Below are 14,568 nucleotides of genomic sequence, written 5' to 3'. Positions count from 1 at the left end.
CCCCGCTCTGCTCGCTCCCTCCCCTCTGGAGATCGACGCTGGGCTAGGTGGCCTGCTTAGGTGTGGGCAGCTGTGGGGGGAGCGAGTGTTCGGCTGTGCCCAGGGCTGCCTTCGGCCTCCCGGTCTTGAAGGGGAACATCCTTTACAACGCAACTTTTACCCCGCACTACCATTACAACGCAACCATTACAACGCAAGTCATTACAACGACTTGCGCTGGAGGGCGCTGTAGGATAGGGAATAGTTTAATTTTCTATCCAACACCTTCCCTACTATCCACGGGGACTGGAGTTGGAATAGAAAATTAAACTATTCCACTATCCAGCGCCCCCCAACGCAAGTCGTTGTAATGACTTGCGTTGTAAAAACTGCGTTGTAATGGCATGCGTGGTAAAAGCATGCGTTGTGATGTCATACAACCTGTCTGATTAGCGGTGCCCCTGCAGCCTGTGCCGGATTCGGTGGTTGCGGCGGGGCTTCAGCCAGGGACAATTGTTGCTACCCCCCACTCAGCTCGGTCCCCCCAACATGGGGGTCGACGCTGGGGCTGGGCGGCCTGCTTAGGTGCAGGCCGCGGAGGGGGGGGCGAGTCCCTTACAATGTGCGATCTCCCGGGGCCTCCGACAACATCCTGTCCTCGGGTAAGGATGCCTTCCACCCCCCATTGTGGTGGGAATCCGTCCAGGTAGCAGCAGGGCAAACGGGGAATAAGGAAGGGAGGTTACCATCATGGCCATTAATCACGTTAATCATGACTGTACCGGGGGTCGGAGTACCCGCGGCCTTGCGACCATCAGCCCCCCCCCCTTCCGCCAAGAGCTGCCGAGCTACCCCCTTCACGGCAGTTCGCCACGGTGCTGCCTGGCTCATCAGGCGGGCAGGTGGCGAGAATGCGGCCTGCCCTTGGATTGCCCGTAAGCTAACCCACTATGATTACATAACGTTGTTTGTAGTAAACCGGCAGCAGCTTTTCCCAACTAACACTGGTGTGTAGTGTGTTATTTGAGGGATGCATGTTATGTGGGGTGGGGGCCGGTTGCCATGATGTTACTATACGGCTGCCCGAGGCCACCATCAGTGGCCACTCAGGAGGGCAGCCCTCTAGTAACAGAGGCCTCCCCCCCCCTTCCCCCTTACGCCTCCCCCGGGAGGCAGGAGGAGTCCCCATGGGATTGTGGGGGTTGTGATGTCACGTCCGGTGCAGCAGGCAGGGCGAGGGGTACTTAAGTCCCCCTCGCCATTTTGCCTGCCTCTTTGTTGCACCGGACGCGCCGTGGTGGCCTCATTGACGACACACAATCTCCCACCCTAGCGCTCACCCTGCGTGTCTGCATGGGGGGGACAACAAGAACTTATGAATGTTTTTTTTTTTGTTGCAGGCGGAGTTACAGGGCGATCTGGAAGCAGAGAGGTGCAGAAATGTACCTCAGCGGGCACATAGGGGTGCCAGAGCATAACACCAGGGGCCTCATGGGAGGTTCCTGGAACCTGTGTCGGCGCCCCAGTTGTCCTTCGGGCGGTTGTGGGCCTGTGCAACTGGGGGCTTGCCTAGCTACGCTACCCCCCAAAAGGGGCGTGAGTATAATCCGTACCAGAATGGGCAGCACATAGGTGGTTCGCCACGGTGCTGCCTGGCTCATCAGGTGGGCAGGTGGCGAGAATGCGGCCTGCCCTTGGATCGCCCGTAAGCTAATCCACTATGATTACATAACGTTGTATGTAATAAACCTGCAGCAGCTTTTCCCAACAAACACTGGTGTGTAGTGTGTTATGTGCGGGATGCATGTTATGTGGTGTGGGGGCCGGTTGCCATGATGTTACTATAACTTGGTACATTCACTCTCCCCTGCTGCCCTGTCCTTTTGGAATGTAGCAGGCATTGTTGTTCCGAAGGTTCCACAGCTGATTGGAACCGGTGGTGGTGAAAGGTCCTGATACTTACCAGTGTTGTCGTCTTCTTCACAACACTGGCGACGAGGATGCGAGCCAATGCGTGCAAAGCATAATGGATTAGCAATCCGTAGCCGTAACCACTTGGCCACCTCCATTGTGGTTTGGAGGGAGGTTCCCTTCATGTGACGCTTATTTCCTTACGCTGATTGGCTCAGCCTGCCGATTGACTTTCCGAGGTGGGAGGTCCCTCCGCATAATGCCAGCTTCTGCTGCGCTGATCGGCTCAGCCTGCCGATCGACTTACTGAAGAGGGCGGTTGTGCTTCACGTCGCCTGTCTCCCTAGCGCCTATAGGCATTGCCTGTTCTTCTTCTAAGGTGTGGCGTTCCTCTATTCCCAGCCGCTTCCTATGTGCTGACGGGCAGATACTTTTGGAATCCTGAGGAGGGCCTGTTCTTTGGTAGGTCCTTCCGCTACATGCCTTCCTCTTACGCTTGCTAACTCTGCTACTTGACAGCTATATCCAGGTGCACAGTGAAGTAGATAAGTTGTTCAGGCTTATTCTTAGTAGAAGAAAAGAACCCATCCAGGCCACATCCAGTCAGGATAACAGCTCCTCACATTTAAAGCAATACATTCTAACCAAGGAAACTACAACAGAATACAAACATGTCACAGAACCTAGTGTAACCATGGCACTGTTATTCCATGACATCAGATACTAGCTAGCATCAGATGCCACACACACCTTCCCTCGTAAACACAGAAGGAAAGGCTGGAAATGAAAATTTAAAAAAAACAAAAGCATTGGTTAATACAATAATTAAGAAACATAGTCATTTAAGTAACAAGGTTTCACAACGACCCTAGAAGATATGCGTGGAGTAACAAAAGAGCTAGACGTGGAAACAGGTTGTTACATTTTCACATATTGTTTCCATCTGCATCTCCATTTTAATATTTTCATACATTGCCCTTTTAATAGAATTGTTATCTTTTGATCCTGGCTCATGCCACCCTTTACTGATTCTTTTTAGAATGTTATGGAGATACTGTCTTTTTAGTTACAGCTGCTGATCTGGAAGCTGTTGTACTGTGTCTCTTTGATTAAATCTTAACTACTCTCTGGATTTCATCATTATTTGGATTTTACACAGGTCCAGAGAAAATATTTTTACCCAAAATTGGATCAGAACAAACAGAAATTCTACTCAAATTCCAAATTCTGTGGACCTGACTCCTCACAGCATTTTTAAACACCTTAACCACTTCTATGGGCTTCGAAAACTTAACTTTGTGACCAGGAAGTCTGACAACCACCCAGTCAGCAACTTTAACCATCGTTTGTTTTGTGGATTTCTTGAAGTCATAATGTAATTTCCTAGCTCAACACTTTCTTAACCTCTTTCTTGCCCGAGTCCAATGCAGACTCTTTAGAGGAGGATTGAGGCACAGACTCCTCAAGACGCCTTACCCACGAGGGTTCAACTAAGGTGTATGGAGCCCTTCCCTTGAAGAGAACAAAAGCGTCTCACTAGTAGAACTGTGAGGAGTTACCCTATAGTTTTCCACCTTCTTTAAAACGTCCTCCTTCCAGTTTAATCCAGAATTCTTGGCCCAAGTAATGATTTCCTTTAACCCCCTGTTAAACCTTACAACCATGCCATTGGTTTCAGGATGATAAAGGGAACATTTCTAGTGTTTAATGCCCCTGTTCTTCAAAAAGACTCCATTTATTTTGAGACTAACTGCACCCCATAGTCAGTGAGAATCGATTCAGGATATCCCTCTCTGGCCATGAGACCCTCCAAAAATGTAATCACCTGAATCGTCTCAATGCTGGAGGTAAAGTGGATCTCAGGCCACCTTGAAAATAAGTCAAGGAGTACAAAAATGAAAATGTGTTGTTCATTGGAATGAACTGGACCCACAATATCAAGAGACACTTCTTTCCAAGGCCCAAGCAGAAGTTCCCTAATAACCATCCAGCCAATTCATCCTTGACTCCCCAGAATTTAGAAGCCTCCTCAGAATCTTGTATTTTTGAATGCCAACCATTCTGGATGAGACCCATTATTTCAGACAAAATAGAATCCTGAGACAACTTGAGGTGCCATTGATCCTTGTCAATGATTGTCTCTGCAACTGGGCGCACGTGAACATCATTTGTACACCATTTATCATCATAGTCATCATCAAGGAATTCATCAGCAACAAATCTAGAAAGCGTATCAGCCACACAGTTTTCCACCCCAGGAATGAACCTGATGTCAATATCATATTCTTGGAGAGCTATGACCCACTTCATGATTCTACTAGAGAGCAAGTCTATACCTTTCTTTGAGAAAATCTCACACAAAGGTTTATGATCAGTTTTAACCAAGAATACTGTTCCCCAAAGGAATTTTGTTTTGTATGTTTCCTAATGGCCCAAAATATTGCAAGAGCTTACCGCTCAACCACAGAGTAATGTGTCTCAGGATCCTTGAGGCCTCGTGAGATAAATGTGATTGTTTGCAAGCCATTTTCACCCTCCTGTTGAAGCACAGCCCCTAAACCCTTAAGACTAGCATCAGTGGTAACAATGGAAGTCTTGGAGGGATCAAAGCTTATAAGATTAGGAGCATCACAGAGCCTTTTCTTGAGAGAAACAAACTCGAGATCACATTCTTTACACCACTTATATTCAGTCTTTCTTTAAAAGCTCCATCATACAGATGGAATGCTCAGCAAAACCCTCAACAAACTTATTGTATTACTCAATCATGCCAAAGAACTTCATAAGTTCCTCACTACATAAAGGAGGAGGCATGCGAGAGATGGTGTCCACCAGATTGGACTTGGGAGCAATACCATCACCTGAGATCGTGTGTCCCAAGTAATGTATCGAAGAAGTAGCAAATTGAAATTTCTCCAATTTCACAGTGAGATTACCTTCTTCAAGCCTACCCAACACAACATCAAGAAGATTTCTATGTTTGTCGTCATCTTTCCCAAATACCAAGATATTGTCTTGATAAACGCAAACACTATCACACCCTTTGAGAACAGTCTCCATTGCACGTTGAAATATGGAAGCTGCCGACACCAGTCCGAATGGCATCCTAACAAATCTAAAAGTGCCAAACGGGGTAATGAAGGAGGTGAGACCCCTTGAGGTCTCAGCCAGCTCATTTTGGTGATAGGGGGATGCCAAATCGATGGAACTAAAGACTTTAGCACCACCCAACATTAACAATTCAGCTATATTGGGAAGGGGATAGCGATCAACAACAACACACTTGTTGAGTTGCCTCAAATCCACACACAAACAAAGTGACCCATTGGCCTTGCACGCTGCCACAACCGGAGAAAGCCAATCTGTACTAGTTACTTCTTCAATGATTCCACCAGCCTTGAGCTTATCTAGCTCCTTCCTGATTTCTTCACTCACAGCTATAGGCACATTTCTAACCTCACAGCAAGAAGGTTGTGAATTGGGACGTAGGGGAATGTCTAACTTAAAATCTTTGAGACAGCCAAGACCTTCTCTAAAAACCTTTGAAACTTTTTGTCTTATGTGTGTTCCAATAGTGACATCAGAATTAACAGAAACAGATTGAACTTCACGTTTGATAATGATAGGAGATAAACTACTGGGATCCAGCATAACACCTAAGTCCCCCTGGTGAAACCACCTGATGATGCTGTCAACTTTCTGAGAGACATAAATTTTACCGGAAACATAACGCCCACCGTATTCTATGATACCCAAAAAGTACCCACACAATGGTATGGGCTCACCACCATAGGCTAAGGGGTGTATGTCTGGTTTTAGAAGGGTAATCTTACAAGCAAGTTTGGTTTGATAAAATGCTTCAGCGACTATGGTAGTTTTTGCCCCGGAATCAAATAAAACCTTTGTAGATTCACCTTCTACTTGAATTGTGTCAATTTTCGTTCTAATGCAGAATCAACTTGACAAACAATTTGTCCACAGATACAATCTTCTACAGGAATGTCAGATTCAACACACTTAACATTTGATGCGGAGATCTTGCTTTTACACACAACAGAAAGATGACCTTTCTTTTTGCATTTGGAACAGATAACATTCAAGGCACTTTGAATGTACTTTGTCACATCTGAAACACTTAGGAACAATCGTACCTTTCTTTGACTTAGTAATACTATCAGCTTTAGATGCCACTTTAGTCTCTTCTTTGACTACTTGAACAGTAATTTGCTTATCTTTTTTTAAAGTGTCAACGCACTTTAGAGAGTGTTCAATCCTTTGTGCTACCTGCAACACTTCATCGAAAGAAGGTTCAACCCTGAGCCACAGTTCTTCACAAACTTTCTCAATATTACACCCCAGCATAAAGGTCCCTTATTCTCTCATCAAGTAACTCAGCAAATTTGCAAGAAGATGCAAGTTTTCTAAGATGAGTGACATACATTTCAACAGATTCACCATAATTTTGATGTGTCTTAACAAATTGACATCTTTCAAGTATATTGCTCACTTTAGGTAAATAATGCGTGTCAAGCTTAAATAAACAGATTTCATATTCATGAAGATCTTTGCTTTCTGCGTCTCTGAACTCAGGCAGATTATCAAAAATATCTTTCCCTTCTGAGCCACGACAATGGAAAAAAGGGAGGTCCTGCGCTCGGCACTGAGACTTACACCACACCCTGGCATAACACTCGAAGACTTTTTTCCACTTTTTGATGACGGGTTTACCAGGTGATATAAGGAAAAACGGGGGAGCGGTCACATTTTGCATTGTTACTAAAAGTGTTACGAAAATCAAGAGACAAATATGTCCCTGACAGAAATGACAAGCAGACACAAAATGCAGGAAATGTGGTTGAAGATACCCCAAATAAGTAAACCTGAAATAACAAAGAAAAATTTAAAACAACAGTGTGCCAGTCACTGAACAAACTGGCAGGTGCAGGCCAAAACAATTGAAGAACCAGCTGATGTACCAAATAACGAAAAGAAGATAATGTTGAATATCAAGGTGTGCCCGTCACCGGTGTGCAGGCAAGGTTTACATTGAGAATAGCTGATGAAATTAAGAACTGGTGTAGACAAGAATAGCCAGCGTAGGACGTCAATATCTGACACGCAAAGTAACTTGAAGCTGTGTTTGAAAAACAAAATGGCGGAACGCTGTGTGACAAACGTGCCGTCAAGCGTCAAACAGAAACGTGAAGATCACCATGGAACGCAGCATAGATGACGAAATACAACGTGAAGATCACCGTGGAAAGCAGCATAGATGACGAAATCCAACATGAAGGGGCTCACTTGAAGGAACGCCGCATGAAGAAAAGCTCTGTCATGGAAGAGGGCAGGATTCGACTCAAGACCCAATGGAAGTTGAGTGAGACAGTTGACTTAAATCTCAAACGAAAAAAAATGCAGCGATGAGTGAAGAGTCGTGCTGATGTCAACTCTTCAATGACTTGAGGTGCAGCTATAAAAGTACATTAAAAAGCGTAATACAGCTTCAAAACAAATGCAGCAATAAGTACAGAGTAACGAGGATGTTAATGAGGATGTCAAGCTCTCAGGTTCATCACCGTTAAAACAATGCAGCAAACAGAACATGAGCCATGCAAATGTTAAGTTCTTCAATGACTTGAGGTGCTGCTGCCAAAAGTACATTAAAAAATGTGATACATCTCAAATGTTGTGTCATCTCAATTTAATCCATCAAGGTAGAGTGTTGAGCTGAGACTCCCACAGATGCTAGAAAATTAGTCGAATTAGGGACGAGCCTGCGTCGACTCTGAAACCCCAGTGAAATGAGGCAGTATAAACGCGGCCGGCGAAGGCTCCCAGCCCCTGAAATGAAGAGTTGTAATTCCCAAAAATGTGATAAAACAGCTTAAAGAGTCTGAATAGGGACAATCCTGCGTTGATTTTGAAACCCTAGTGGATTAAGGGCCTACAAACGTGGCGAAAGCTCCCAGCCCCCAAAATAAAGAGAAACAGCACAGTACCTTGTACAATATTCCTCCTTTTGGCTTTCCCTTTATTATCACTATGTTTTGTTATAATAATTGTACAGATTACATTTTTCCCTACATAGGGAGATGTGTTATAATCTAACTTGGTACATTCCTCCTCCCCTCTTTCTTGGTCCCTTTGGAATGTACCAGGCTTTTTTGTTCCGAAGGTTCCCAAGCTGACTCGAACCTGTGGTGGTGAAAGGACTTGAATAAAGAAGCTGTTAATACTTACCAGTGTCTTCGTCTTCTTCACAACATTTGACTGTTAATACTTTTCTTCCTTTGGGAAACTGCGCACTTGGCTAAAACTGGCACAGCACAAGAAAGATGCATTTCTTGCAAAAGCAGCTCATTGCAATTTTGGCTACAGACATTAGCAGCGTGTAAGCTGAGACCCGCACTGAGTGCTATTATCGAACATTGAGACTAATAAGCACTGTGCAAGACATTGAGCCGCCAAAAGGTTTAGGCATTATAGCTTTCGTTTTGAGAACTTTTTTACTTTTAGTATTGGACATATAACCAATAATCATTCTGTGCACTTCTAATTCCCATTGTTCATGAAGGCTCATCGTGAGGGTGATTTATGTATATTACTATTATGTGCACTTGGCACTCTGTGCAGGTCTTAACGGAGTCTGTGAGTTGCATGATCTATACTACTATTATAAAGCAAGAACTGTGAACCTTTGAGGCGGGTAAACTCGGGAACCACAGCGCCAATCCAAACACCCAATACATCATTGGAATTGTCAGGGTCTGCAGAGTGACATAGGCTATATACCACAAAAAAATATACGTTCCTTAAAAAATATACGTTCCAAAAAAAAGCAGTCCCTTGGAACTAGCGCCGGCCGTGTGCGCTAACGACGTGCGTGCTGACATCATCAGGAGCGCTTGGAGGAGGGGCGGACAGGAGCGGAGGACAGGAGCGGTGAACTTTGGCGGACTGGAGCGGGCTGAGGTAGGTCAAGCAAGGGGAGGAGCGGTTAACTTAGAAGCGCGGGGAGGAGCGGTAAACTTTGGCGGACCGGAGCGGGCCGTTTGGAGCGCGGGGAGGGGCGGTAAAGTTTGGCGGACTGCCTGCGTGATGCCTGATTGCCCCCGTAGGGTCAAGCAAGGGGAGGAGCGGTAAACTTTGGTGGACTGGAGCGGGCCGTTTGGAGCGCAGGGAGGAGCGGTAAAGTTTGGCGGACTGCCTGCGCGAAGCCTGATTGCCCCCGGACAACGTCGGGGCGGGCTGCTAGTGTATTAATAAGAAGATTTTGTTGCTGAGCAAATGTATCCGGACAGCACTTTGAACTGCCCTGGTATTTGGTTACCTCATCTTCGTTGCTGGAATGCTACACTGATAACAGAGACATGTGTTTACAGAGTCTGTGGGCTATATCATATGTAATCAGTGTATTCGTCCCAGAGAAGTACTCATGCTGAAACACCCTTGAGCAGTCCTGGTGTTTGCTAACCTTGTATGCTGCAACCAGAATCCTGAACCCACACTTCCTGCATCCAGCAGCGACTGGCACAGAAAAAGCCGAATCGCACAAGTTGAGCTATTTCTCTTTTCTCTATTATCCTATCCCCTTCGCCCTGGGACCTTTCAAGAGGGTAGTATTTTCTTCATAGCTACCTCATTTGTTCATACTCGGATTTGGAAAATATCGTCGCCCCATCGGAACCACCTGGAGTTCAGATGAGTGGCTTGCAACATAATGCTAAGCAACAACAATCAGTGTTCCCTTTGGGCGACAACTTCACCATGGATGATGTACCTCAAACTTTAGCACAAGCCTCCCCTGATACCGCGCAGTTGACTGACATAATTTGCACTTTGCACCCAGAAATGCAACTTAAACAGGAAAATGCTGATCTGAAGGAGGAAGTAATTAAGTAAGTAAACATTTATAAAGCGCAACGAATGCCGAAGCGTCTTAGTGCTGGAGGTGACATGTGCTTCATCTAGGAAGGTGAGGGAGATAATTGCTGTTTTCTTGGGCAGAAAGAGCCAAGTTTTAAGCAGCTTCCTGAATCTGTTAGATTGTATTCTTATTGTAACTGGAAGTGCATTCCAAAGTTTCGCTGCCCGGTAGAAAAGACTCATGATAACCCACCTAGCCGGTAGGATCCTGGGAACATGAACCAGCCCGGCATTGGCTGACCTCAGGTCCTGCCGCGGAACATACCAGCAACAGAGTTTCTGTAGATCGCAAGGCCCCCCCCAAACCGTGCTTTTGGGCACCAAACAGAGTGCCTTAAACCTAATCCTTTCCTGGACAGGGGCCTTAAACTTCATCCTTTCCTGGACAGGTAGCCAGTGGAGGTCTCTAATGCTGTTTGATATGAGATGACATTTGGGAATGTTTAGTAGCACCCGTGCTGCAGCACTTTGCAGAGACTGGAGTTTTGATTGTAGACGTTTGTCAACGCCCAAGAAAAGGGCATTGCAATAGTCTATTCTTGAAAGGATCTTGTGCGATGAAAGGGAGGATCTTACACAGAATTTTTACAAGTAAAAAACAGGAGGATGTAACGAGATTAATCTGTTCCAAAAAACTTGAGTTGATCGTCAAACAGTACTTCTAAATTTCTAGCTTTGTTAACCGGGTCATGAAAAATACCTGCCTCAGCTGGCCACCAGTGGTTATTCAAGAGTGGGGATCCATTCCCGAACTCCACCACCTTAGTTTTGTCCGTATTTAGCTCGAGGCAGTTTTCATGCACCAGCCACCAAGTTTGCGCATGATGTTGTAGATATGACTATCTGCGTATCATCTTCATAGGATACCACCGAAAAAACATGAGCTTGGATCAGCTTAGCTAAAGGGGTAACATAGATGTTGAATTGAGAGGGGGGCAATGCTGAGCCCTATCGGACTCCACAGGGAAGTGGAAAGATATCAGATGTAAGATTTCCCCGGCATTGCCTCTGCTCCCTCTTCGAAAGGATGGAAGGAAGGAAGCAGAGTAAAAGCCGTCCCTTTAATTCCTACTGTCTCCAGCCTCTGCGTTAAGTCCTGATGATTAACCGTATCAAACGCGGCAGAGAGATCAAGTAGGATAAGAACGCCCCCCTTCACACTGTCTAGCTGTTTGCGGATTTCCTCAGTGGCCATAACTAACTCTGATTAGGTTGAGGGATTCCGTACAAAACCATGTTGGGTGGTGTCAAAAAGATCGTTAGACACCAGATCTTCATTCCTGGATCTTTCCAAGATTTTTGCAGGGAGTGGTAAGCAATATATCGGCAGATATTTTTATGCCTCTGAGTATTATTTAAAGACGGCGCCAGATGTAAGCTGACCGTGTCGGACACCATATGCAACTCAAAAGGAGGACATGGATAGTTCGGGAACCTGCCTTGGTGGATGATAGTAATTCATTTACTCTCTTAGAAGATTGAGAAGAAAAACTTGACAACTCTGAGGTAGTTGTATTGCCGGAGGCTTTATATACAATTGACTGATCTTTAGCCAAGGCAGATGTGTGCTCTGAAAGCTCCTTACAAGCTGTTTGCACTTTGGCCTGAAAGAAGTTGGCAACTTTATCACAGACACTTGATCAGGTGAAAATTAATTTCCATGTTGGAACTTAGACAAAGTTGTAACAGTCTTAAAAAGCTTTCTAGTCGAGTTTTTTGCTGCCACTATTTTCATTGACAAATAGCTGATCTTAGCTGCTTTAATTGCAGCTTTATATTCTTCTAGGGCTAATCTATAATTGTGTTTGCCCCTTTCACTGTAGTCTTGCCTCTAGGTACGTTCTGAGCTTCTGCATTTAAACTTTATACTTCTAAGTTCAGCGGAGTACAATGGGGCTGAAGTATTGTTCCTACAATGTTTTATCGTTTTCTCTGGGACCAGGAGATTTGTTGCCGAACTGATACAGTGATCAAAATTATCTTGTTATTAACTTGATCTGGTATAGGGGATGTCTGTGTAGGGCCTCTTCTAAATCAGTTTCATTAATGTTGTGCCACATACGAGTCTTAGTAGTCGACAGTCTATTATAGCAGGGCACGTCTGACCCAGGAAGTAGGAGTTTAAAAAAGATGTTACTACGGTCAGTCCAAGTGAGCGGGAGGATTTTTTCCAAAGTAATATTGGTATTATTGGAAATGTCTGGCTGGACTTATGTGTGGGTTCTGTTATGATCTGTTGCAGTCCAAAACAGGCCAAAGTATCCACCATGTGGGTGGCGTCAGCTTTATTTCGGCAGTCAAAACCCAAAAGTGAAATCTCCTAGTAGGGTGAAAGTTGGGAAGTCAACACACGATTCCAAGAATGTTTGCATAGACTGTATGAATGAAGCCCTAGGCCCCGGCGCCCGGTATAATAGTGCTCCTGAAAAAGTATTTGTGTAAATTTAAAATTAGCACTTAGGTGTAGAAGCACTAATGTTTGAGTAGGGTTAAGTGTGGCTTTAAAGTCGGTGCGGTATATAATCGTGATACCGCCCCCATGTTTAGCCTTCCTATTTACAGGCGCTATCTCATAACCAGCTGGAACAGCTACGATCCAATCAGGATCGGATGTTTTATTAGACCAAGTTTCTGTTGGAAACTCCAGATCCGGAATAAATGTTTCCATAACATTCTCAAATTCATATTTATGTTTAATCCGGGACCTCGTGTTCAGTAAGATACAGGTTAGAGTCTTAATTGTGTTTTTGGGAGAAGCATTAGTCCTCAGTATAGTTCTTAAAGAAGCGGCTTCTGCAGGGTTAACGTTTTGGCAGAATTGACATTCATTACATTTAAAAAGGATGTTATCCTTATTACAATCCCAGGGGGGTTTATTTCAGCACTTACCTTTGTTAAGTGCTATCAGCTGTTCACTGGAATAAGAAGGGGGGTTTGGGGGGGGGGGGGCAGCCGACCGAAGGGAGGTCCCCCCCCCCGGGCAGTTTGGGAGGGTCAGGTCGGGGGGGGGTTGTTGCAGTCACGGGCTTTCTTTGGGCTTTCTTTTCCTACCAAATCAAGCCCAAGCATAAAGGCTTGAGGCTTCTCCCCCCGGCCACCATTTTAGGTTTGGTGACCTGGTGGCCGGGAGGTTGAGGTAGAAAAAATTTTTGAGGTAGTTTTAGCGTTGCTTTATTATAATCTTTTTTGACGCCTATCTATTAACAGTAATGGCGGCTGCGGATTAAAGAGTTTTCGAGGCTATCCGGCTTCTTAGTGAAGCTGGGAGGCTCGATTTGGTGATTGGTAACGCGGCGGGCCCGTCGCGGCCTCACCGTCAATCTTCCGACGGAGTAGCGGCAGTGGTGGCGGTTTTGTCACCCCCAAGCGTTCTCGCCCGGGGGCACTGAGTGACCGGGGCCGCTCGCGTGTAAGGAAGACGGCCCAGAGTGTGAAGGTGCGGACGTCTGAGGAAATGGCGGGCGATGCTGTGGAGCGGTCTTTGGTTCCGGTAAGATCTCAGGTTGGGGCTTTGCCGGTCGGGGGGCCGAGGGAGCTTCTTTTAGCTCCGCCGGTTTCTATTAGGGCGGGTTCTGTTCCGCCGCTGCGGGGGAAAAAAGGTGCGCAGCGCGGTGGCCAGAAGCGTTCTGCTTCGGCCTCCGCTTTGAAGTTGTCCGCGGCACCACGAGTTGGGGGGGGAGGAGTTAACGCGAGCGGCTTGCTCTCCCTCGCGCATTCAAATTCAGCCTGTTCCGCCGGTTATTGAGGGGCAAAGTTTATCGGCTTTACCGGCGCTTGCTATGATTCCTCATGTTGGTGTTTTGGGGAGAGGCGCGAATTTGATGTCACCGACTCGTTCGTCTGGGCGGGGACAGGAAGGAGTTATGAGGCAAGAGGGGTTACGTCCTCAAGTTGAAGGTGATTTTTGTGATCAGGGTGCGATGGGGCAATTCAGCCCCCTGTTGTTCCCCCCCCATTATCTAATAGGGGTGAGGTGTTTTCTGTGCAGAGTGGGTCTGTGGGAGAGGGAGAGTGGGCACAAGTTGGGGGTTGGGAGGACGTGTCTTTTGGGGTTCAGGGTCATGTAGTAGGCACACTAACTTCTCCTTTTCAGTCATTGGGGTCCAGCAGGGGGGTGTCTAACACTATGTTGCAGGTGGGCACCCTCCCTTCTAAGGGTGTGGTGAGTAGGAAGTCTGCAGTGGGAACAAGGTCTTGGGAGGAGCTTGATGTTTTCCCTTCATGGTCTCAAGGTATTCAGGAGGCTGATAAGGGTAGGAGAGGTGCCAGTTTTGGAAATCAGGCTGAATTGGAAGGGTTTATTGATTTGCGTAATCCTATTTTTGTGGGTCAAGGGCCCCAGTCTATTGATGTAGGAGTTCAAGGCCAGGTGGTTTCAGGGGGCCAACCCTTGGGTCCTGCGTCGGCTGTGTTACAGGCCATGCTAGATTGGAGTAGTGGGGAGGAGGTGGTGGAGCCTTCCCCTCCTCTTCATAGGGTTGGTTTTTCTTCAGATACTGTGGTACGGCAGTCCAATGGGAGTATGCAGGGAGTTTGGTCTAAGGATTTGATTGGTTCAAGTGTGGTTTGTAGTCAGGGGCCCGGCACATCAGCCCAGCCTTTTTCCTTGCAGGTTAGGGATCGGCGTGGGACAGCGGACTCGGTAGGGCGCAGTCCAGCCCATGTTCACCGAGGAGAAGGGAGGGTGGAGCCTAGCGTGGCGTATTCCGTACCGGCGGTGGAGCCCGGCGCGGCCAGCACACGAAGGTCAGG

The sequence above is a fragment of the Lissotriton helveticus genome, chromosome 7 (assembly GCF_964261635.1).
Source record: "Lissotriton helveticus chromosome 7, aLisHel1.1, whole genome shotgun sequence".
In the NCBI taxonomy this organism is placed as follows: domain Eukaryota; kingdom Metazoa; phylum Chordata; class Amphibia; order Caudata; family Salamandridae; genus Lissotriton; species Lissotriton helveticus.
This window is presented reverse-complemented; position numbering follows the sequence as displayed.